Here is a 24,210-nt window from a genome sequence, read left to right as displayed (position 1 = left end):
GGATGAGGGGTGAAGGTAGGTTCGAGGGATGAAGGTAGGTTCGAGGGATGAGGGATGGAGGTAGGTTCGAGGGATGAGGGAGGGGGGTAGGTTCGAGGGATGAGGGATGGGGGTAGGTTCGAGGGATGAGGGATGGATGAGGTCGGAGGAATGAAGGTAGGAGGAATGAAGGTCGGTTGGCGGATCGATGAATGGATGGAGGGGTTGGGCGCGATGTAAGAGGGAACTGAGTGGGTTGCGAGACACTGAGTGGGGGAACTGTCTCTTCGCATCTCTTGTAGAGAGCCCCCAAAAAGACTTCGAATCGATTCGTATGCGTGTGTTTCATATCGTTTTTTAGGTTATAACAGATGTACGTGAGATATGCTCGAGAAGACCATCTGCCAAGGGGTTAATTGCCGATATCTGGGATTCCCTGCCTGGGAGCAGTGGATGTGGCCCGGATGCAAGGGAACGCCCGAGTATGGCTCTGGGGAATTTCTGGTTTGGACAGGATTTGCAGATGTGTCGAAACTGATCACGTGGGTATGATGATTTAAACGATGGAAGCGAACGGGATGAAGCTATCGAGTGAAAGAAGATGGGGACCGAATTATCCATCTGAGGGGAGTCAGTAGAGGATGGAGGCTGAAGATGGTGGGACTGGAGTTGAAACGGCGTCGGAGGCTAGTGCCGATTGTCTGAATTTACGTAACGAGAAGCGAGAGTGTGACAGCGATTGCGTTCTGAGACCTGGGATGCAAGAAGCTCGAGTGATGAATTGATGCTGTGCTGAAGCTAGGGTAAGCTTCTGTATGAGCTGCGTTATGTTAAGGCAGTGGGACTGGTCCCTTGTTTATGATGTCGAATGGTGGTGGTCATGATTTTATTGGACCGTTAGTGACCCCAAAGAATGATTGCTAAGATTACTGGGTACATTTCGCGTATAGCAGAGGAAGAAGAAGGATGAGAAGTCAAGCAGCCACTAGGCTGAAGACCACCTGCCACAATTAGCAACTTGGTTGGAGGTGCTGCATATGAGAATAGCTGGGCGTGTTCCGGCTTAGTGATGTAGTGGTCGTAAAATAATAAAATGCCATTACGTGGTGGGAGGAACTGGTGCCATGATTTGTGTCGTCTGGTGTGTCATGTTCGTGAAGCAACGTGGGTTGGATTGATTCTGAATGTAGGGAACAGTGGACTGGGGAATGGACCCATTGTGAATGCGTCTTTATTTCTCTGTCCGGGAATTTATCAACTATGTCGGGCTCGGAGGTGGCTGACGGAGTTGTGGCATGTATGAGGAATCTGGTGTGACCTGTAAACCTAAGACCGTGTGTAAATCGTTGTAGGTGGTTAACAATCTGTCGATCAGGGTGGTTCTTCGAGGCGGTGGCACGAGCGTTGATTTTTATTGGTGTATTCGGATACTTGTGCGGGCTGTGTTTAGTTGGATTATGGGGACATGCGGGTCTTGCATGTGCTATGCTGCGGAAGGAGCAGGTGAGGAGCAAATGGCAACTTGAGATGTTGCTTTTGAAGTTGTAGGAATTGTTACGAACCGGCCTCTTGGCATGGTAGAGGACTGGTCTGTTTCTCTTGTCGACGCCCTTGGAACAAGAGCTGTGGTTGAACGTTTGCGGATTAGGGGGTGATGGATGGGGGGGGTATAGGTGTTTAGGGCATATGGCGGAAAAAGCAGGGCTACGTTGGTTTTGAGGTAAGGTTCGGGTCAAAGCAGCTCTGAGGGTGTGTGTTGTGGTTGGAGGGACGGGGCACACAGCGCCGTTGGTTGTGATTCAGGGAAGAGCGAGCTGAGAGAACGCGGCAGTAGAGTTCTGGATATTGTGAGCACCCGTAAGTTCCCTGATTGAATTGTTGCACGCAACCGGCGCCTTGGGATGCGAACAGAATATGGTATGTGAAGATTCCCTTGCTGCTGAGCCCCGGGGCTGGGTTGAGTATCAGAGGCGTGTAACCATCCGGCTCTGATCTGCGATCGGGCAACGATGAACGAATATCGCGGAAAGAGGGGAACAGGAAGGTAAATTGTACTGCGATGCGTTGTTAAGAGTGGGTAAATAGTGGCTGTTTGCATTCAATTGCAGTTTAAGTGTTCTGTGGATATGAGGGTTGCTTGTGGACTGATGTATTGAATGGCGAGATCAACGCGTATATGTCTGAAAACTAATGTTTCAATGATGGCTCTGAAATAAAAATGTTTTAACTGTTACGAGGCTCCTTTGCTTGTCTGGACTAAAAGGCGAACCGGTATTTTAAATGAACGTAGAAAGATATTGCGTATGTTTTAAGAATTTGCCATAACAGATTATTGTTAAATAAATATGAACAGGGAAGGAGAGGTGACCCTGGAACTAAGGGATGACCAGGTCCCGGTGGGCCAAAACGAAAGATGGTAAGTTTCAGACGGATGTATTGAATGACGAGGTCGATGCGTTTACGTATGTAAACTAATGTTACGATGATGGCTCTGAAGTAAAACCAATAACTGTTGCAGGGCTTCCTGCTTGCCTGAATTAAGAGGCAAACCAGTACATTGAACGAAAGTGGGAAGATATATTGCATATATGTTTTAAGAATTTGCCATGAAAGATTATTTATCGTTAAATATTAACGGGGAAGGAGAGGAGACCCTGGAACTAAGGGATGACCAGGTCCGATGGGCCAAAAAAGATGGTAAGTTTCAGATGGATGTATTAAAGGCAAGGTCGATGCGTATGAGTCGAAACTATTGTTACGATGATGACGAAATATAACTATTAGCCATTGCAAGGCTACTGCTTGCCTGGACAAAGAGTGAATCGGTATTTGAACGAACGTAAAGAAATATTTGCGTATACGATTTTAAGAATTTGCCATGAAAGATTATTTATCGTTAAATATTAACGGGGAAGGCGAGGAGACCCTGGAACAGGGGACGACCGGGTCCCGATGGGCCAAACGAGAGATGGTAAGTTCGGACGGATGTATTGAATGGCAATGTCAATGCGTATGAGTAAACTAATGTCACGCTGATAACTCTAAAATAAAACACTAACTGTTGCAGCAATAAGAGGCGAACCGGTATTTGAACGAACATAAAAAGATATATTACGTCTAGGTTTTAAGAGTAAGTCATGAAAGATTAATTTATAGTTAAAAGGTTAAGCGTGCGGAATTAAATTGCGATGTCCACGTAATGAGAGACGGAAATCTGTCGTCTGAGAGTGGTGACACGGGGATGATAGGAAGGATTGGCCGTGCTGGAGGCAATGCGGAGGCTGGATTGAAATTATTGTGCATGGACGATGGGTGGGAAAGCCCACGATTGAGCTACATTGGACCTGTGGGGAAAAAAGGAGGTGTGTTAAGGAAGAGAAACATATGTATGAATAAACAGGAGTAGAATAAGGGTTTTGTGGCTGGGAGCGTGCCCAGAAATACATGGATTGTATTTGTGGGCATGCTCTGTGCGCCTGAGAAGGTCGGTATTGGAATGGGAGGAGCGGAGACAGCCGAAGAAGACGGAACAAGGAAGTTAGAAATGAGAGAAGGGAAAAGATGCTGGGATGTAGGGATGCCTGTGCTCAGGTTGTTTGTGAAGACGAAATGGTAGGTACTGGGTTTGATACTACCTGGCCCGAGAGGGCTGATGAGGTGGCGGAACTACCTGGCCCCGTGAACCCGGAAGCGCCGCGAAGTTGGAGCGGGAAGTATGGCGTTTCCTGGAAGTGCGGGAAGTTCGTTTTGTTATCGGTGCGTTGGAAGGGTGTGTTTCGCTGAGAGAGGCGATTCCGGGCAAGTCACCGCGTTATGGCCGAGGAAACGGCGAGGGGAAGTCGGGTCGCGGTAGCTTCGCCCGAGGCTGCTGGCAGGAGGGAGGTCGGTCGGACGCCGGAGAACTTCACTGGACCTGTTGGGGGGCGAAGGCCCGATGGTGTTGGAGCTGTCGGTGGATGAAGGCTGGGAGTGTCGGAGCACGTGGATTGTTGAGCGGGGCCGCGGTGGCTGACGAGAAGGAATGGTAGGCGAGGAAGAGGACTCGGACATTTCGTGAGTTTGTCATCCGTCTTCAAACATGTTGCTGTCTGAAGAGTTGAGCGTGAGCTTGTACTCCGTGGTTCGTCTGACGCCGATCATGTGGGAAATGAGTCAAGGAGGAAGTGAACGGATAAGGTATGCTTAAGTAAGTTTTGAGCGGAAATTAGATGATTGCAGGGCGTGGTCTTTGTTCCCGAACCTAGTTATGAAAATCATATATTCTGAAACAGTTTTGCCCTGAACACGTCCTCATAACTTCAGCGTACGTGGTTCAATCTCAATGAAACTTAACGTGTTTGATAACACTCTCGCCTTCAACATGTCTCCATGACAACATTCAGACATAGTGATAGCGCCACCTACTGGCAACAGGAAGTAAGCGCTGCATGGCGATTTTGAGCTGAGTTACGTGAAATGACCGTGCCGGTGACGACTTGTCGAATTCAGCCGATTCGCCATAAAACAGCACTCATAACTTCAGTGTGCAATGTCCAATCTCCAATAAACTTCACATATTCTGTAACAGTCTCGCCCTGAACACGTCCTCATAACTTCAGCGTACGTGGTCCAATCTCAATGACACTTCACGTGTGTTATAACAGTCCCGCCCTGAACTTTTCTACATGACAATATTAAGACATAGTGATAGCGCCACCTACCGGCAACAGGAAGTAAGCGCTGCGTGGCAATTTTGAGCTGATTTACGTGAAATTTCATGTTTTGGTACGCACGTGTAACGACGGCACGCGACGCCCGAGTTGCGTGGAGTGCAAGGTCCCGCTCAACGCTGCTTGCAGCTTTAATTACTACTTATAGCGCCTTTGACTGCGATTTTGCCCCCCTGAACATATACGAAAACTCAATTTTATTTGGCAAAGTGGTCAGGCCTGGTGAAAAATTTTATATTCTATGTGTCGCTTTCAGGTTGGCCACTAGGTGGCGCTACTATCATTAAAAATATGTTTAGGCTAATAACTTCTGCATAGTTTGTCGCACATTCAAAATCCTTGTATCCACGCGTTTGGTGAATAGAGCTGAATCTCCGCATGTAAGCCCCGCCCACTTCCGCCTCAAATTGTTTTTTTTCTAAATGTCCATTAACTACTTTTCTGTGTTCCTCCCATGTGCTTTGTCCGATCGGCACAAAATCTTTCACGTAGCATGTGGGGACCGTCCTAATAAAAAAGTAATTCAAAGAATTTTGATATTAAAAAAAATAAGCACGTTATAAAATTAACACTTCCTGTGGATTTTTCGTCAAAAAAGGAAGTGGACCATTTCTCCACATTGCTATGTCCGATTGTCACCAAACTTGGGTCCATGGTTCCACATGTCTTCCTTAGGCATCGTGCACAATTTCAGGTCATCGCCACTAGGTGGCGCTCTTTAAAATGAAGAAGTTTATATCTCTGCAATGGCACGTGTGATTAAAATGAAACTTGGTACGATGATTGCCCATGGCTCCCTGAGGCTCACTTAAAAAGGACAAAAAAAATACGCCACTAGGTGGCGCTCTTTTGGCATGATAAAGGGTGTGGACGTGGGGTTGCGTTGAATTTCGACCATTCACCTTAAATTCAGTGTACAATGTCCACTAAACTTTGCATATTCTGTAACAGTCCTAGCCTGAACACATCCTCACAACTTCAGTGCACATCATCTGATCTCAACGAAACTTCACGTGTTTGATAAGAGTCCCGCCCTGAACACGTCTATGTGATAATTTTCAGAAATAGTGAGAGCGCCACCTAGTGGCAACAGGAAATTGATTTAGGCTAATAATTCCCGCATCGTTTGTCGCACATTCGAAAAACGTATATCCACACGTTCGGTGAATGGAGCTGAATCTTATTATTATTATTTTACTTAAAATAAATAATAATAAAATTAGAACTTCCTGTTGTTTTTACATTAAAAAAGGAAGTGGACGATTTCTCCACATTGGTATGTCCGATTGACACCAAGCTTGGGTCCATAGTTCCCCATGTCTTCCTTAGGCATCGTGCACAATTTCAGGCCATTTCCACAAGGTGGCGCTCTTTAAAATGAAGAAGTTTTTATCTCCACAACGGCACGTGTGATTTAAATGAAACTTGGTACGATGCTTGCCCATGGCTCCCTGAGGCTCGTTAATAAATGTGTCAACAATCCGCCACCAGGTGGCGCTGTGGTGGCATGGTAAATCACTGTGCAGAGACCGTAATAGTTATGAATATGAAATTCACAGGGCACGTGTAGAGTTGTGCCTGTAGCTCACATACCAAAAATCGTGTTTGTCGTGTTTGTAGCGCCCCCTACAGGATAAAAAAACAGCAGCCCCTGCGCCACGTTTCACCGATATTTATGAAACTCGGTAGGCACGTTTAAAATGAACTAATAATTTTTCCTAGGTCGCACTGGTGCACCTGACGCTGCCCGGGTGAAAACATAACACAGTTTATTTCGCAAGCACATCATCTCTCTGTGTTCTCCTGTGACCGAACTCACACACTTAAGGATCATATCGTGTTCTAAACCAATAAGAGACAGAGCTTGGGCGGGTCTTTGCCTCTGATTGGCTGTGGTCCTGTTCACCGCGCTAAATTTTGTGTGTGTTTAAAAATTGCGTGCGACCTGAGCGCGAGAGTAGCTGATTAACTGAAACGGAAAAATAAAATAAACGCTACAAAACGAGGGAAAATGAAGAGAGGCAGAAATATACAAAGTTTTTTCATTAACGAAACCAAGCCTACAACCAGCCCTACTATTATAATCCCATCCATCCCCACTTCTGAGAGTCCATCCCGTCAAGACACGGAGCCCTCGGTCCCTGGTGAGATGCCAAGCCCCGGTCCTTCGGCGACAGCATCAGACTCGGAACCAGAGGAGGAGACAACCGAGTCTGGGAAAGAGCCCGGCTCCGAGACCCAAATTAAAAAGGCCAAAATATATTCCTTCAGACAGGACTGGCTGAAACAATTTCCTTGGCTGAGGTACAACAAAGGACGTAATGCAATGCACTGCGTGTACTGTCAGGAGTGCGGTCAGAATATGGGCCGGAAATAGTGCATTTGTGAGCGGGTCAACAACGTTTCATATCGAAACTTTAAAAAAACATAACATGTCTAAAAAACACACGTATGCCGTGACAAGTGTGTAGAGAAAGTGGCCCCTCTCCCAGCTGCATTTCAGCGGCAGGTAGGAGTAATCATTATTATTATCATTAATAATTACTTTACTTGAAATGTTTTAGTTTGAAATGTTCAATTTCAGCTCAGTGAAGCACTTTAAACACTTTATTTATCTTTTTATATATAATTGTGCTTCAAATAAAGACAAGCATTTCTCTACACCTTATTCTTGTTTAAAATCATTCACATCATATGAAAGTTATGGAGAGCAATAAAAAGGTGACCATATGGCGTTAAAGGCAACGCAGTGAAAAATTTGGGTGCACCTACATTTTGTGCTGGTGCACCTAAAAAAAAAAGTTAGGCGCACCAGTGCAACCAATGCAAAAAGTTAGTCTGGAGCCCTGTAACTAACTCCTCCTACAGATTTTATCAGATTGACTCCAAATTTTATCATTGCAATCTAGACACATTGGTGATCAATAGTTGTGCTATTTGTGACTGTACGTTGAACCGCATGCCTGTGACGACGTGTCAAATTCCACCCATTGGCCATCAAACAGATAGTACTCATATCTTCAGTATACAGTCCCACCCTGAACACGTCCTCACAACTTCAGTGTATATGATCCAATCTCAATGAAACTCTACATGACAATATTCAGACATAGTGATCGCGCCACCAACTTGCAACAGAAAGTAAGTGCTGCGTGGCGATTTTGAGCTGATTTACGTGAAACTTTCATGTTGTGTTCCGCACGTGTTACGACGGCATGTGACACGGCCGCAGCAATTCAATTCAATTCAATTCAATTCAATTTTATTTGTATAGCGCCAATTCATAACAGAAGTTATCTCAGGACACTTTTCAAATAGAGCAGGTCTAGACCGAACTCTTTAACATTAATTACAGAGACCCAACAGTACCACCATGAGCAAGCACTTGGCGACAAGGGCAAGGAAAAACTGCCTGTTAAAAGGCAGAAACCTAGGACAGATCCTCCGGCTCTAGGTGGGTGGTCGTCTGTCTCGACCAGTTGGGGTGAGAGAGAGAGAGAGAGAGAGAGAGAGAGCGAGAGGCGAGAGAGAGAGGCAGAGAGAAAGAGAGCGAGAGACAGACAGACAGACAGGTGCACAGCAACAACAGTATTGGCAATGGCAGTCAAGCAGGACCATGGCAGGAGGCTCCACCAGGATCCATGAGAACCTGCGAGACGAGAAAGCACAAGAACTCCGGGGAAGAAGAGGAGTTAGTAACATGCATTAATGGGACATGAATGAGTGCATAAAGAGAGAGGAAGGGAAGAGCTCAGTGCACCATGGGAAATCCCCCGATAGTCTAGGCCTATAGCAGCATATCTAAGGGATGGTTCAGGACTCACCTGATCCAGCCCTAACTATAAGCTTTATCAAAGAGGAATGTCTTAAGCCTACTCTTGAATGTGGTGAGGGTGTCTGCCTCCCGAACCACAACTGGAAGCTGGTTCCACAGGAGAGGAGCTTGGTAACTGAAGGCTCTGGCTCCTGTTCTACTTTTAGAGACTATAGGAACCACAAGTAGCCCAGCATTCAGAGAACGTAGTGTTCTAGTGGGGTAATAGGGTACTATGAGCTCTTTAAGAGCAGCACACCCCTAGTTGCGTGGAGTGCGAGGGCCCATTCATCACTGCTTGCAGCTTTAATTATTATTATTATTACTACAGTTACTATTACTATTATCATTGCTCATTGTCCCCTATCGATGTGGCTGTTGTCGTCATCATCACCATCAGTCACTCTGTCCTTCTGCCTTTACCTCTGTCTCTCTCTCTCTGTCTTCCTCTCCCTCTCTCTTACCCCAACTGGTCGAGGCAGACAGCCACCCACCTAGAGTCGGGGTCTGTTCGAGGATTCCATGGAAGTTTTTCCTTGCCACTGTCGCCAAGTCTTTGCTTATGGTGGGAACTGTTGGGTCTCTGTAAATAATTAAAGGAGTATGGTCTAGACCTCCTCTATTTGAAAAATGTCCTGAGATAACTTCTGTTATGAATTGGCACTATACAAATAAATTAAATTGAATTGAATAGATCCTACCAGAGTTTAGCTTCTCAAATCTAGAGGAGACGTAAAGGGAGGGATGGATGGTGTTGGAAAGGCAGCGGCAAGATGAAATCTGGTCTGGGATCTAAGAGATTACTGTGTTTAAAGGATTGTCAGACAACAAACACTGCACAGTGGTGTATATTACTGGGAGAACATGGTCTCAAAGAGCAACTTAAAATTCTCTTTTAGATTTGATATGCCTCCTTCACAAATTACCACCACACCATCACACTACTGGCTTACAAGTAGTAGAGCCAGTATTTCTATTACTGTAGTATTTTCTACTAGTGCTACTCTTTGTTGTATGCCCTCACGTTGTCCTAAAAGTTGAGGTTGAAAGATCATTCTTGATTTGGGAAATAGAAGTGAACAGATCAAGCAACGCTCAGTTGACACACTCTCAGTGTGAAGGCTGTACACATGTCAGACGCAGCCACCACATACAGGCTGCTCAGGCTGAGCCATAGTTTTAGCGTTTGATTTGTGATTGCAAATTCTCAACAACACGAGCGGCCTGAATTGGACCAAAAAAGGCACCAGTACTGCAAAAACCTAACCCTTAGCACAACAAAAGCCATACCTTAATTCTTTTACCGTTTTTAACAAGGGCTTTTTCAGTGCTGTTTTCTGAATGATATGTGTTTAGCACTTTGTGTTTAGGTTAGCAGTACCTCACTAGTATTGCTGTATGCAGGGTTTTAGAAATACTGGGGTCCAAAAACTGGTGTCTTGTGTAATTTCTGGACCCACAAGGATAAATATGCAACATCCAGTTAGATTTTCAAATCAAAGCTTGTTTGGTTAACATTGTGAAACAGTTGCAGTTTGGTTAGGTTTAGGCATAAAAACTACTTGCTTAGGGTTAGGCAAAGGTTTTAAGTTACGCCACATACTTGATGTTACTTTTACCCTAACCCTGGGTTTGGCAAAAATTGGCTTCTCTTAAGGGTCGGTTTACCCAGTTACAAACCAATATATTGTCATATACTGTATTTATTATTTCACTTTCCATTGGTTGTGGTTAGGTTTTTTTTTACATTATATAGCACCTTAATATAGTAGTGTAGTGTTGGAAACAGTTTTCAAACTTGGGATATGAAAGGGGTCTTCATTTTTGCCCTTGTACGTTCAGGTTTATGAAATCTCCTCTGATTGAAATGGAAGGTTTGTCTATGAGATGGACTCCAAGTGAAAATGAGAAGAACAGAAGGCAGCTTCACCTCCAAATCCGTTGACAAGCCAAATGATAATGTGATGGAGCGAAAGAGACAGAGTGAGGAAGAGAGAGAGAGAGAGAGAGGGTGATCAGATCGGGTGGGAATAGGGAATAGATATGCAAGGTAACTCAATTAAGAGAGGCAATTTCCACCCTCCCCTCTTGCCCTGAAAGAACTAGAGCAAGTGAAGCCACTTACAATGGTGTCAGAGGACAAATGGAACACAGAGGCAGGAAAAAGTCTCATACATTTAAAGAGAGAACACAGAAATACAGCAGAACCATGTTCTGACAAATAAAACCGTCAGAGGTTGTTTTTATAGAGAGAAAAGCCCAGCAAAAATCAAAAAGAGAAAACAGACGATCATATGTGAGAAAAGACGTAAACAATATTATTTTCCTCTGTGTCACTGAGCTCCGTTCTCATCCAAAATCACATTATATTCTACTTTAGGTGCAGAAGTTTGGCCTGAATGTCAGGTGCGGATCTAGAGGGGTGGCATGTCTGGTGATACCTGGCTACTCCAATTTGGTGTCAAATGCTGTCAAATTTAACATATTTAGATTAATTTTTAGAATAATGTGTTAAAAAAACAGAAATTAAAAATGAAAAAGACACAAATTTGAAAAATGTCTGAAGGTTTGGAAATAAAACAATGTATTGATTTGTAATGCCCTGGGATGCCAGGAGCGTCGGCTCACCAGCATAAAATTTCAAGATACAATTGCAAATATTTAAAAAGTGTGCATCAAATACAATTTGGGATTAACTTGGAATGCATTGTTTCGAATATCTTTGCATCGCTAAAAAAGTATTTGTTTATAATTATTAGTAGAGGCCCGATGCCTTTATTACTTATTATAATATTGTGACCAATAATTATAATTACACAGAGTCCTCCTCTCTAAACTAAATAATTTTATAAGGAGTACGGCCTGGACCTGCTCTATTTGAAAAGTGTCCTGAGATAACTTCTGTTATGAATTGGTGCTATACAAATAAAATTGAATTGAATTGAATTGAATTGAAAAATTTAAAAGGACGTTTTTTCCTTGCCACCATGCCAAGTGCTTGCTCAAGGTTCTAAGGAGTACGGTCTAGACCTGCTCCATTTGAAAAGTGTCCTGAGATAACATTTGCTATCAATTGGCACTATACAAATAAAATTGAATTGAATTGAATTGAATCTTTAATTGTATGGGATCATTGCCAAATCGTTGAGATGTGTGTTATATCGGCCTCAGTGATGAAGATGCACATCCCTTGTTCTGACCGACCAGGAACACGTGCCAATTTGGTGGTCCGTACCAAAACCTAGTGCCCATTAGTGTTCCTGTAAACCTATGTTGCCTTTTAGGTATCAGAATTTGCTCCACCAAATGATCCCAGTTACTTCCCAGTTGCATGCAATGATATCGTATATACAGTATAAACATAGCAGATTGGAAATGACCGAAACTTTGGTATTTGGATTAATTTGAAGCGATTAGAAGCAATTTAGAATTAATGTTCTGCTTAACTTTAAGTAATTTTCACAAATCTTAACAGGTCATTTTACCTCTTCATCTCTCTCTCTCTCTCTCACACACACACACACACACACACAGATACACACACAATCATCCCATCCTTTGCTTCTCTTTTCTCCTCCGTCTCATTTTCTCCTCTAAATAACAATACAGCAAACTTAAATCTCAGCCAGCAAATAAGAATTAATTTCTCTGGCCTGCCTCACAGATGGAGCATTTCAGCAGGCCAGTCTATTTATGTTCCAATCCAATCCAGCCCTGACTCAGGATTCAGGATTATTGCAGTATGCCTTTCTGCTCTAACATACCTGGTTTCATACAGAATTTCAAACAATAAATGCAGCTTCATGCTGTGCAGAAGTCCCTGCAATTACACCTTTACACAGAAAGATATAATAGCTTCAGTAATGTACAGCAGTGAGCTGTCTGACTCTTCTGCCTGTCTTATATCGGCTTGGATTATAACTATTTTCAGTTAAAAAAGTTGCTTTAATCTCTCCTTTTAAACATTGAAATATTTTCACACAAAAATATTCAGAATAATAACCTCCTTTAAAGGATAATTCTGCTTTTATTTTTTCTTATTTTAGTAGCTTAATTGATCAGTTCTGTTGGTTCTGATAAGATTGTACACAACACAAGGTTACCTGTTCCCAGGTCTGGGAACGCGGTGGCATCACTAAAAAGAGGTATTGACGAATATGAGAGCATTTAAACATTTAGATTGTTCCCAACCAGGGGGTACATGGAGAGAGTGGCTCAACTGACTTTGATATAAAACATACACCACCATAACTGAGTCAGTTACATACATTAATTTGGGTAAAAAATTGTTAGCAAGTGAGCAGAAGAAAGGTTGGAGCATCCAGCTTTTCCCACTCCATATAGTGTGAATGCAAACTGCATCAAACCAAACTCAACATTGATATATTGTGTATATATAAATATTGTAACATCCACCATTATATCCACTTTTGTATGATTAATAATAAACAATATTCAGTTTGAAATAATTCGTCTACGGTTGATCAAATTGATCACACAGAGAAATATCATGAGGAACTTTTATCAAGTACCAAAATTATTGTTCATAGGGGAACAAATGTGAATTGAAAAGAAATTGATGGAAAAAGAGTGAGTACTTCTGTGGACGGGACAGCAGCAAAACGTAGCCTATTTTCAGTTTAAGTGTACGCTATATTTAGAATACCACTTTACCTTGCTGTCAGACAGCCCTTTCTGACTGAGAACTGACACCGTTATATCAATCTATGCTCTCTCCAAAGTCACCAGACTGACTTTGGTGTTTCTACACGTTAGTTTGGATCACCAAAGTCACACAATAACCCAAACAAACTAACCAATCTAGGCAGTTGTAGACCAGCAACTAAAAAGTTACAGTTTTTATCAAAGGTGGCTGCTGTAAAAATCCCAGTCAAAACAACTACCAAAACTACTGAATAAAACAACAAGTTTAAGGTTTGACCCTCACAATGCAGCAGAATCAAGATAACAAGAACACAGGTGTAAATCCAGATCATGTATCTAAATGCGAATCACATGTTAAAACCAGGTTATACTCAGGTTTAAATGTGTGACCTCAACTGCCCCCATCACGCATTATGTCTGAGCAGGCCTTGTCTGCGGTTGAAACTTCGTGAAGATTCTAAAGTGTTTGAAGTGAGGCAGGCTGGCTCTGCCGCTCTGATTCTGCTGTCTGACGTCCATCTGCATCCGCGTTGCTCCTTCTCCATCCTTCCACGCTTCTCTCTCCATCTGTCCACTCCTCTCTGTCTGTCTCTCCTCCACTTGCCTCTGTCTGTCTTCTCATCCCTCTCTAACTCTGTCGCTGTGGGGAGGCTTGTGTTGGCTTCACACCGTCTGCCTCTTGCCAGCTGACTGACTGACTGAAGCTCCCACTGCTTGAGTGATGCCACCGTGACAGCGCCATTCTGGACACTATGTGTGCGTGTATCTGTGTGTGTGTGTGTGTGTGTGTGTGTGTGTGTGTGTGTGTGTGTGCAGACATGCATGGAGGGATTTTTTTTGCAAAGTTAGCACATATGTGGCTAGAGCAGCAGATGAGTGTTTGACAGTGGCTAGTGTTTTCATTGAGAAGCAGCCTCTGTGTTGGTTTTATAAAAAATTAAAGCACCTGGATGAGGTGTCACATGCAGTCTATGATCCGGTTTAAAATTTTAATGTTTTTCCACCAGATTACATAAAGGTGCATACACATACCACATAGCTAATAATAAATATACAAGATACAGCTCATGACAACGTGGCCTTCCAATTCAGATTACATAGGTCTAATAAACATCATACAGAAACTGTTCTTAATGTTTTTATCTGGATAGATAAAGGGGAAAAAAAATACAGCACCTTCTGTTTTATGTAGGCTTTGCCTATCTACATATGAGTATGAGCATTTTCTGAATTTCAGTCCAACAACCGACCTTAGCTAAGGTTATGTTCTCTTTCCCTGAGAGCTTGATTGACAGCCTGGTGGTAGCAACTGCTGCATGGCAAATCAACACATGGCTCATTTGAATATCAAAATTAGCCATGTGTTGATAGGTCACTACACGAAAATGTAACCAATTATTTTGACACACATTTTTAGCCAATAAGTATTAAACTAACGAGGTAATGTGTCAAAAGGCGACCTTTTTAGTTATTTTCTCCAAAGGAGGACAAATGAGTGTCCAGCCTAAAGCCAGACGAATGGCCACCCTACTGTGAAATGGGATTGGGAGTGGGGCTAAATGAGCTGAGGAGACAGGAAGAATCTGGAAAAGTAGACAAGCTTTAACCCTTTAAGCGCCAAAGTCACAAAATTGCGACAGGACGCTGCACTGAATAAAACAGCTGTTTTCTCCTAATAGAGTGTTATATGTCGTTCATACTCCCCTCCACTAGTTGGCAGACATCCCGTACTTAGACCTTAGCTCAGAAAAACGTCATGTTTCAATGCAAAATGTTCGAGGAAGACCCGTCCAAACTGTTGGGTGAGAAACCGGAAATAGTGTGCCACGACGCTATTTATGCTGAAGCGGTATTACTGGATTTAGGAGTTATTGAGATGAAATAAACAAAAATGGCAAGCAAAAAGTTGACGCTTAGGGAAGTGATGGGTCTCCTATTCGCTGACTCTGATTCTGAAGGGGAAAATCTACCTTTGGGAGATGACGGCTGGTCGATTAGTGAGCGTGATAGTCACGGTTCGTCTTTGCAATGGCGCTGCCGGGCAGAGCGAGGAAAACACACAAGCACAAACACACGACCCTTTGCCCAACATAGGTGGGAGTACTTCATGAACTCGTAGTATCAGTAAGGGAGCTAATGGATGTGGTAGAAGTAGCGGGGATGGTGAGAATAGCGCTGGGACCAGCGTTAGTGTTCACTCTTTCTACCGCGCCGGTCACAGTGCGTCCATGCGCAGCTCACGTCATCCGATGCGGTAGTGTACCTGTCCATTTGTTAGGCTATGTGGTGGGGTCTCAATATTTTTCATATTGTCTCTGTACTGTGCCTTGCAATGAGAGGTTCCACTCTCTACAAATACTACAAACTTTTATCTGGATGGATGGGCATAGATTAGGCCTCTGCAGCTAAAAGACGCCTACTGTTATTATTATTATATTATAATGATGATAATAATAATAATAATAATAATAATAATAATAATAATAAGAAGAAGAGAATAAAAAAGAAAAGAAAAAGTGTCCTCCAATGGGGGGGTGGTGGTGGGTAAAAAATCATAAAAAAAGTCTACTGTTTACATGAGTTTTGTGGTATTAATAGTTCTAGTTTACGACTGTTGGCTTACAATTTACTTTTCCCTGTTCATTTGATATGTGGACAACATAACAAATGGATGGAGGGGGGTGAATCTGATGAAATGAGTTCAACTCTCTTTCAAAATATCAGGTATTTCATGGAAATTATATAATCCAATATGGCCGTCGACATATGACATCATAATATGCAAATTAGATGGGAAAATTTACTCCCTAGATAAACTTTAGGTCATTCTCAATATTTGTCTCATTTACACTTTGTCTCTATCTCAAACCACTTTCAAGCCAGAGCCTCCTGAAATTTAGATGTCAAAATCTAGTATTTTTCAAAATAAAACCCGGCGCCTAAAGGGTTAATAGCTTCCACAATGCTGTCAGTCTGCGGCACCACTCCAAACACCATAAATTGGAGGAAGCCATGTTCCACCTCTTCCACTTTCCACTTTCACTGAAGACTTTGAAGAACAAGCAGCCACACTCGGTTTTGTTTTCCAGGGTGGAGTTCAGCATGTTGTGTGAATTACTTCAGCCCTCCTTCCTCTTCCTGTTGTTTTTAAATGCAATTACTTTTCTAACAAGTCGTCCGTTGTGTGCCTTTAACAAATGAGAAGGGAGTAATTCAAGGTTGACAAACAGCAGATCTCTCAGCTGTGAGTTCTAACAACCTTGCTTCAAGTTAACAGGAAGTTATCTTGAAGCTGCTGGTCACACACACACACACACACACATATTAAGGAGGAAGCAGAAATTCTCTGAAAATGGAGAGGACGTGAAGTACTAATATGAAAAAAGCCTTCAGTGAGACACTGCTCTGCACCGTTGGTCCCACTCTGATGGTCTGCTGCTAAATGAAGTTTATGTATCAGTTCCATCTGAAAACTGGTTCTTACTTTTGGGGCCAAAACTTAATGAATTTGACTGGAAAAATATAACCAAATTTTTACTTCCTTCAAATAAAATTAAAAGAAATATTAGGAGAGATATTCATCATGTAACAACTACAGCCATGCTGAGTTGAGCTAAATGCTACTTTTAGCATGCTAACATTGACAACGTTAACATGCTGATGCTTAGTGGGTATGTCTTAGTTAAGCGTTAATGTGCTAACATTTGCTAATTAGCACTAACTACTTTAACATTACTTTAGCCAGTATTTGGTTAATTAAATAAATTACATTTTTGTCCTGATGGTGGCACTAGAGGAAAAGTCACCAATGTTTCATGACAGGTCATCCAATAGTTGTTGAGATGTTTCAGTCGGATGCAAAGTCGACATTGCAATCCCTAAAAATGATCATCCATTAGAGATACTTGCAGTCTTTCAAGCTAGACTTTTTGGTACAGTTATTGTTGTGCAAGTCACAAGTCTGAAGTCAAGAACAACAACTCTCAAGTTAAGAACAGGTCCCAAACTTCCTCCTTCCTCCTTCCTCAGTCCTAAACAAATCAAGACAATTAAGTCATTTTAAGTCAAAATGCTCAAGTCCAAGAGCAGTCTCAAATATTTGGTGTTGTGGTCATTATAATTTTGTCAAGCCAAGTCTGAGGTCAACAGGTTCATATCACTCAATCTGTCCATGTCATGAAATTTGTGTCCACGGCTCTAAATTACAGGTACTGTCACTGTAATGTCAGAGATTTTTACAAACTGTGCAGCGTGTGGGACTTACAGTGGAATTTCTCAAGGTCTCCACTTTGCATATTTGCCATAGAAGTGCAGAAATGCTTCCGACTGTGTTGTCTTTTATGTTGTCTTGTCTAATGTCTAAATTTACCTGGAGTGTGACAACACAGGAGTGACTCCACTTGTGTTAATTGATAGTGAGCTTGTTAAAGCTAACAGGAGGAGAGACAGTGCTTGGTTTCAGATTAGACGATGCTCTGTGGTCCCTGTAGCTTTATAACACTTGATGATTACATGCTGTTTCTCCTGCTCTAATTATCTTATGGATGGGATTGCTTCAGGGCACCCTTTTTTAGATGCTTTTTTTCCCTCTATTTGTCCGCTACAATGTGTGGAAGAGATTTTTTGTGTGAGATGGCCGTTATTTTTACCCACTAAAAGACTTGAGAATAAAATGTTATGACCATAAAAATCAGGACAAGAGAGCTGTTTGCTGTTGTTTCAGTGTGTGTGTGTGTGTGTGTGTGTGTGTGTGTGTGTGTGTGTGTGAGAGAGAGAGAGAGAGAGAGAGAGAGAGAGAGAGAGAGAGGTGAAGTGATGAGAGATGTATAATCATATTTGTGTAGCTAAATGAGTTATTGTTCATGACTGTCAATATGGTTTCTGTATCAGTGCTCGCCCTGGATAATCGTGTGTTCGTGTGTTTTGCACATGCAGGAGGCACTGAACCCCCCCCCCACACACACACACACACAGGCCACCACACCCCCATCCACCCTTTCCCTCCCCTCCTGGATTCTCACTTTGGGTATCTGAGCAGACACTGATGCATGTCTGACTGCACCACTGACTTGATAGGACTTGATTTAGAAAATCTCTTCTTGGAGCCAATTTATGTTTCTCCTCCAGTGGCCTGTTCTGTGTAGCTCTGACAGTCTGCAGACAGCGTAAATCATGCACTTATGCCACTGTATGGGTGTGTGTGTGTGTGTGTGTGTGTGTGTGTGTGTGTTTTTTTTTTTTTTCCTGTGTGCAGTGTAGTGCTGCAGCCGTTCACTAGAGGGAGCACTCGATCTGACTTGAGCTGCTCTCTTCCTTCACTCAACTGAAGTCACAGTCCCACTGATCTGACAGGCACAGGTTTGCTGTGGCCTTAACTAAGGTCAAGTGTTGGATCACAGAAATAAGAGGAGAGGAGCAGACTATTTTTGCAAGAGAAAAGAGACAATTCAAATGATTGAAAAGTAAAGAAAAATCTTTCTGCACAGAGTCTGGCTGGCTGACGTTTTGGTCTACCAACCTTCATCGGGTGTATGGAGAATCATCACAACAGTTCAAAATGGATGGTGGAGAAATTTTGTTGAATGGCAAACCTTGAGAAACACACACTGCCTACTAGTTAATTAGGTAAAGGCAGCTAAAAAAACTGACAGAGTAAGATACAAAGGGGAAATAAGGGCAAAAACAATGTACAATATTCATTATAGATGGTAATCTGAGTATTTCACCATACATAAAAGAAACATCACTGAAATCAAAGGAGTTAAAACAAAGAAAGTAGTTCTGGTAGAGCTTATACATATAATAATAAACAAATAATAAATAATCAGTTAATGGTAAATTACTTTTCTGCAATACTAATAATCCAATGCACTAACAACAGACATATGAGGAGGACAGCCTGCAGGTTTTCTGCTGCAGCCACTTGTCTGTGAAGGGATTCAAATGGATGAATCTGATTCTCTGACTGAATTCAAAACTCTGAACTCCTCTAGTAATTGTAACTGTTCTTAACCTACTTTTACTCTGATGTGATGTCTGTTTTTACTATTCTTTTATCCGTTGTCTGATTTTGTTCTCTTTATGCTGCCGTTTTGCCCTGGTCTCTCTTGCAAAAGAGGTCAACCACAATGAGACTCTCCTGGTGAAATAATACTCATACAAATGCATGCACTCCTCTATTTTTACGCTCCTTTGTACTTCATATATTTTTCATTATTTAGAATGTTCCTCATTTTATAATGCCATCGTCACTGTTGTGTTTAGCTGCCAGAGCGGTCTTACCAAGAGTCACTCAAATGAAAACAGTACAGTAGTTATGATGGGCCCCAGCGCATGCTATTATGACTGGTGCTAGCTAATGTATATGTCACAAAGTCACCAGGAGAGACCTTTTTTGTGCTTTGCATTATATTAATTTATTCTTAATTGTGTGTGTGTGTGTGTGTGTGTGTGTGTGTGTGTGTGTGTGTGAGTGTGTGAGTGTGTGAATTACTGTGTTGAAGTGTCTCTCTCTCCTGTGTGGTTGAAGGACCTCCCCTTGCAGCAACCTGGCACACCTGCAAGTACTAATCACCTTCCCAATTAGATAAAAAGGAGGAAGTGGAGCAGGATGGTGGCCGGGGAAATCCAACAGATACAACAAGAGAAGAAACAGGAGCAGCAAGGGACATGCTGGCTGAACTCCACCCCCCCTACCTGCAGTCAATGAGAAGTAAGGACTGGCTGGACAGCTTTTGGACCTCGGTAAAGACTCTTTTAAAAGACTGCCCTTTCACCACCCCCATCTTTGTTTTTTACCAAAACTGCCTGTGTTAATAAACTACCTTATTGAACTTCTGACTCTGCCTACTTGTTTAACCAGAGAGTAAAGAAACCTGTGACATATATTGTATTGTCACAAGACTTGACATGGGACAACATCAACATATTACCCAGCAGTCATCATTGCATATCTGTAAAAATACAAAAGAAAATAAATGATTCATTTAATTGAATATATTTGAATAGTTTATATTGTGATAAATTTCTACTGACTATTTTACATTTAAAAAAAGAAATGAAAACCAGGCTCATACATCAGATGGCACCACTTTTACTTTAACATGAGTTTTTCTTTAGAATTGAATCTGCACATGAGCATTTAGAGAGGACAGGATACGCTACTTTCAGCCAATCAACACAAATGTAAACAAACGAGCCAGAGAGGACGGTTAAATGTGAAGGTCCGGAGATGCTGCTCATGCTGCATGGACGGGGTAACCACATGGATGGGTTACCTCATGTACAACGTCAACGTAAGTTATTGATTTTCTGTTTTGTATATACCGCGTGCATTTTGATAGTTTGGTTCTGTTTGCTTGATGCAAAATTACATTGTTACTGTTTTAATCGGTTATTTCTGTACAGTAAGGTTTAATTTTTAGAGAGAGAGGGAGAGATGAAAACCTTAAGTAAAAGTATGTAAGATTAGCAAAATGTATTTTGAGTAAGTATGTTTTTGGATTAATGTTGCATTTTACTTCTCCCTCTCACGGCAGTGCAACATGGTGGGCTCTGTAGATATGAAGGCCTCATTCTCAGCTAATGAAGACACAATTATTCTTAGTTTTAGGTGATTATACACTAATGAAAACATAGTTATGAATGTTATTTTCCATTTCTGTCAGTAGTTCCTCCTAAACCCTCGGTATATTTAACTTGATTGAATATTGAACAGAAAGCCTCTCATGCAAGTCCAGTCTTGTCCGTTAAGTTATTTCTGCTCATACACATAAGTTCATCTGTATTATGGGGGGGGGGAGTAGGGATACGGCTCAACTTACCCCGCTCCTATGCTCAACTTACCCCGTGTAGGGGGGAAGTTGAGCCACAAGACCACTTTTTTCAGACATGCTATATTATTGAAACAGTTATGTTAACACTCATTCTGTTTGTTTGAAGGGATGCACAACATCCTGAAATATATGCAGATACATTAGTTAGCGACAAAACTATGATTGCCTTGATGTAGTGATCCTAAATATGAAAAATGGCTCATCTTACCCCACTCTCCCCTATATAAGATTTACTTAATATTTTGATGATAGCAATGTCTTGTATATGAAAATATTTAATTGATTTTACTCAGTTGAAATAAATATAACTTGTAATGTAGATATAATTAAATAACATTTACTTAATATTTTTACAAAAGTTTAGTTCAGTGGTAAGTAAATTTTACATGATACTGGCAAGTGAGTTGTACTTCATATTTCAGCAGTAATATTTACTTAGAAAATGTTTGTGCAAATTGTTACGAGATTATATTAAGTAAATCTTACGAGTTGTGTTTTTCAGTGAATGTGACTCACCTGCTGCTACCTGTTTCCTCCACCTGGCACACAATTGGAGGGTCCGCTCCTCGCCCTCGGACTGACACCCACCCTCTGTAACTGGGTGCTGAACTTCCTCATAGACAGACCCCAGTCAGTCAGTTGGAGACCAGGGATCAGGCATCATAACTGTGAGCACAGGGACCCCCCAGGGCTGCGTGCTAGGTCCGTTGCTCTACACCCTCTTTACCTACGACTGTGTGTCCTCCCCGACCAACACCTGCAATATAAAGTTTGCAGACAACACCACGGCCATTGGACTGATCAGTGGTGGGGAGGAGACGGCATACAGAAGACAGGTGACAGGACTGGTGGCCTGCTGTTAGGAAAATAATCTCTCCTTGAACACAAACGAGACAAAGGAGATGATTATTGATCCTAGGAGGGGGAGGAGGGAACAGCACACCCCACTGTACATCGGTGAGACAGAGGTAGGCAGGGTGAAAAACTTCAAATTCTTTGGAACCCACATCAGCGAGGACCTCACCTGCTCTCACCACGTACGTATAAACCACTATATTTTTTTACTGTACATATGACAATAAACCTCTTGAGTGTTGAATCTTGAATCTCTCTACGGGCCCTGCTGTAACTGCACTGTCAGTAATAATTCTCTCTTTGTTTCAACATCTACAGTTCAAGTGGACCTCGAGATGAGATTGCTTTGTCAACCATCAAATGAATATAATGTTTTGAAGTGAAATGTTGCTTTTTTTACAATGGAACACAAACACAGTCAAAACAACCATCAATAAAATCCTTTCTACTGTCTGAGTCACAATGACCACAGTAGTTTTTAAGACCTTAATTGACATAAAGAAAAATAAATATATTAGCCTTATTTGTAGTTGGAGGAGGGGAGAGAGAGAGAACTGTTGGAGTGCTATGGAACAGAGGAATAAGCCATGTCACCAGCAGGCCTGGAGCTACCACTGAAGACACAGAGGTCATATCCTTTCTATTTTCAATTTCTAACATATATATTTCTTAAAATGTTAAATCAAAGGTTCGAATTACTAAAACTACTTAGTTGTTGGTGTGTTGGGAGCAAACTGGCATAATCTTGGCTGCAGAGTTGAATACTTTAAAAGCAAACATCACTGGCCTTACCAATATGGTAACATGGATGATACAATCCTCTTAGGTCTGTGTCTCTTTTACATTTTTGTTATACAACTTTCTTCAATCTGTGGAACATGTTAGTAATTTCTTTTAATCAAATTATCTTTCCCAGTCCAAATTTTCCCAGCACCTCTTTCTGCCTGTGTGTTAACGTGCCATTTTAAGTGGATATAGCAACAATAAGAAACTAAACTGTCAGAGTCCTGAAGAAGAGTCCTTTTCAGAATTGGACATATACATGTATATATATATACATGTATATGGTGTAGTGGTAGGAAATATATATACATATGGTGTAGTGGTTGATAGTTCACTTGAATTCCACACCCATATTTCAGAAAAACTAAAAGATGCTGACTGTATGCTGGCTGTAATTAGAAGAGGTTTCCATAATTTATCAAAGGAAATAGTTTTACCACTGTATACATTTTTGCAAGTTCAGTCTGATCTCCTTACAAATTAAAATATATAGAAACAATTGTTGAGAGAAGAGCCACTAAACTAATTTCAGGTCTGAAAGAGATGTCTTATGAAGAGAGGTTAGAAAAGTTACAATTACAATGTCCTTGTGATTAGTATGTCGGAGACACAGAGGAGAACTGACTATTCCCACAAAGGAGGAAAAAAGTCTGCATACTGTGTGTTAGTGGTGAAAATTCTGATTCTTTTTATCCAGATCATTTAGCTACGCTCGGCGAAAGCAGTTGGCTCTTTCGGCTCCAAATTGAGTCTTCATTTAGTACCACTTCTGGCTTTTATGATTAAGCCAAATTTAGCAATATTCTGACCTATGATTGGTATGTGTGCACATATATCACTTCATATCATATCCCATCATCTTTTATTCAATTTAATCATACTTAATCTTGTAATTTCCAGAATACCATCTTTTATTTGGTATTAAACCTTAAATACTGTAAAAACATCCAACACTATTATACACTTGTAGTGAACGTTTTATTTATATTGAACTATGTTCATATGTCAGCAACCAGCACAACATACTAAAGTCTCACCATGCTTGCTTAATGTTAGGAAAGTGAAATATTTCTGCATCATATTTAACAAATGCATTACGGGATCATCATATTATTTGGTCTTGTATTCATTAATAGAAAAAAAGAAAGGAAATCAGGTCTGAGAGAGGAGCCGGCTCCCATTGTTCCTTTAAAGGAGCTGACTGATTCACAAACTACACATCATGACTGTGCTGTAAAAGCATGGACTTAACATTCAGTTAACTCTTATAAAAAAAGATTGGATCAGTTCTGGTCAACAAAAAATGTTGTGTGTAACTTTAAAGCTCATTTGTGATTGTTTGTGAAATTATGTTGTTGTTTTGTTGTTGTTTGAGGTGTAGTCTGGTGTGGAGCATTTACATCCTGTCCCAGAAACCTTTAAACAAATTTCAAAAGATCTTGTGTTTTATTCTAGTCTACTATTGATGTGTTGGCACCAACATTATTTAAGTGTTTATTGTTGCTCTCAACCAAAAATAATTTTCCAGACCATACATGAACTAGTCTCTGGTTTGCATTTATGCCGCTAG

The sequence above is a fragment of the Dicentrarchus labrax genome, unplaced genomic scaffold (genome assembly GCF_905237075.1).
Source record: "Dicentrarchus labrax unplaced genomic scaffold, dlabrax2021, whole genome shotgun sequence".
In the NCBI taxonomy this organism is placed as follows: Eukaryota; Metazoa; Chordata; class Actinopteri; family Moronidae; genus Dicentrarchus; species Dicentrarchus labrax.
Note: the sequence above shows the minus strand (reverse complement) of the source record.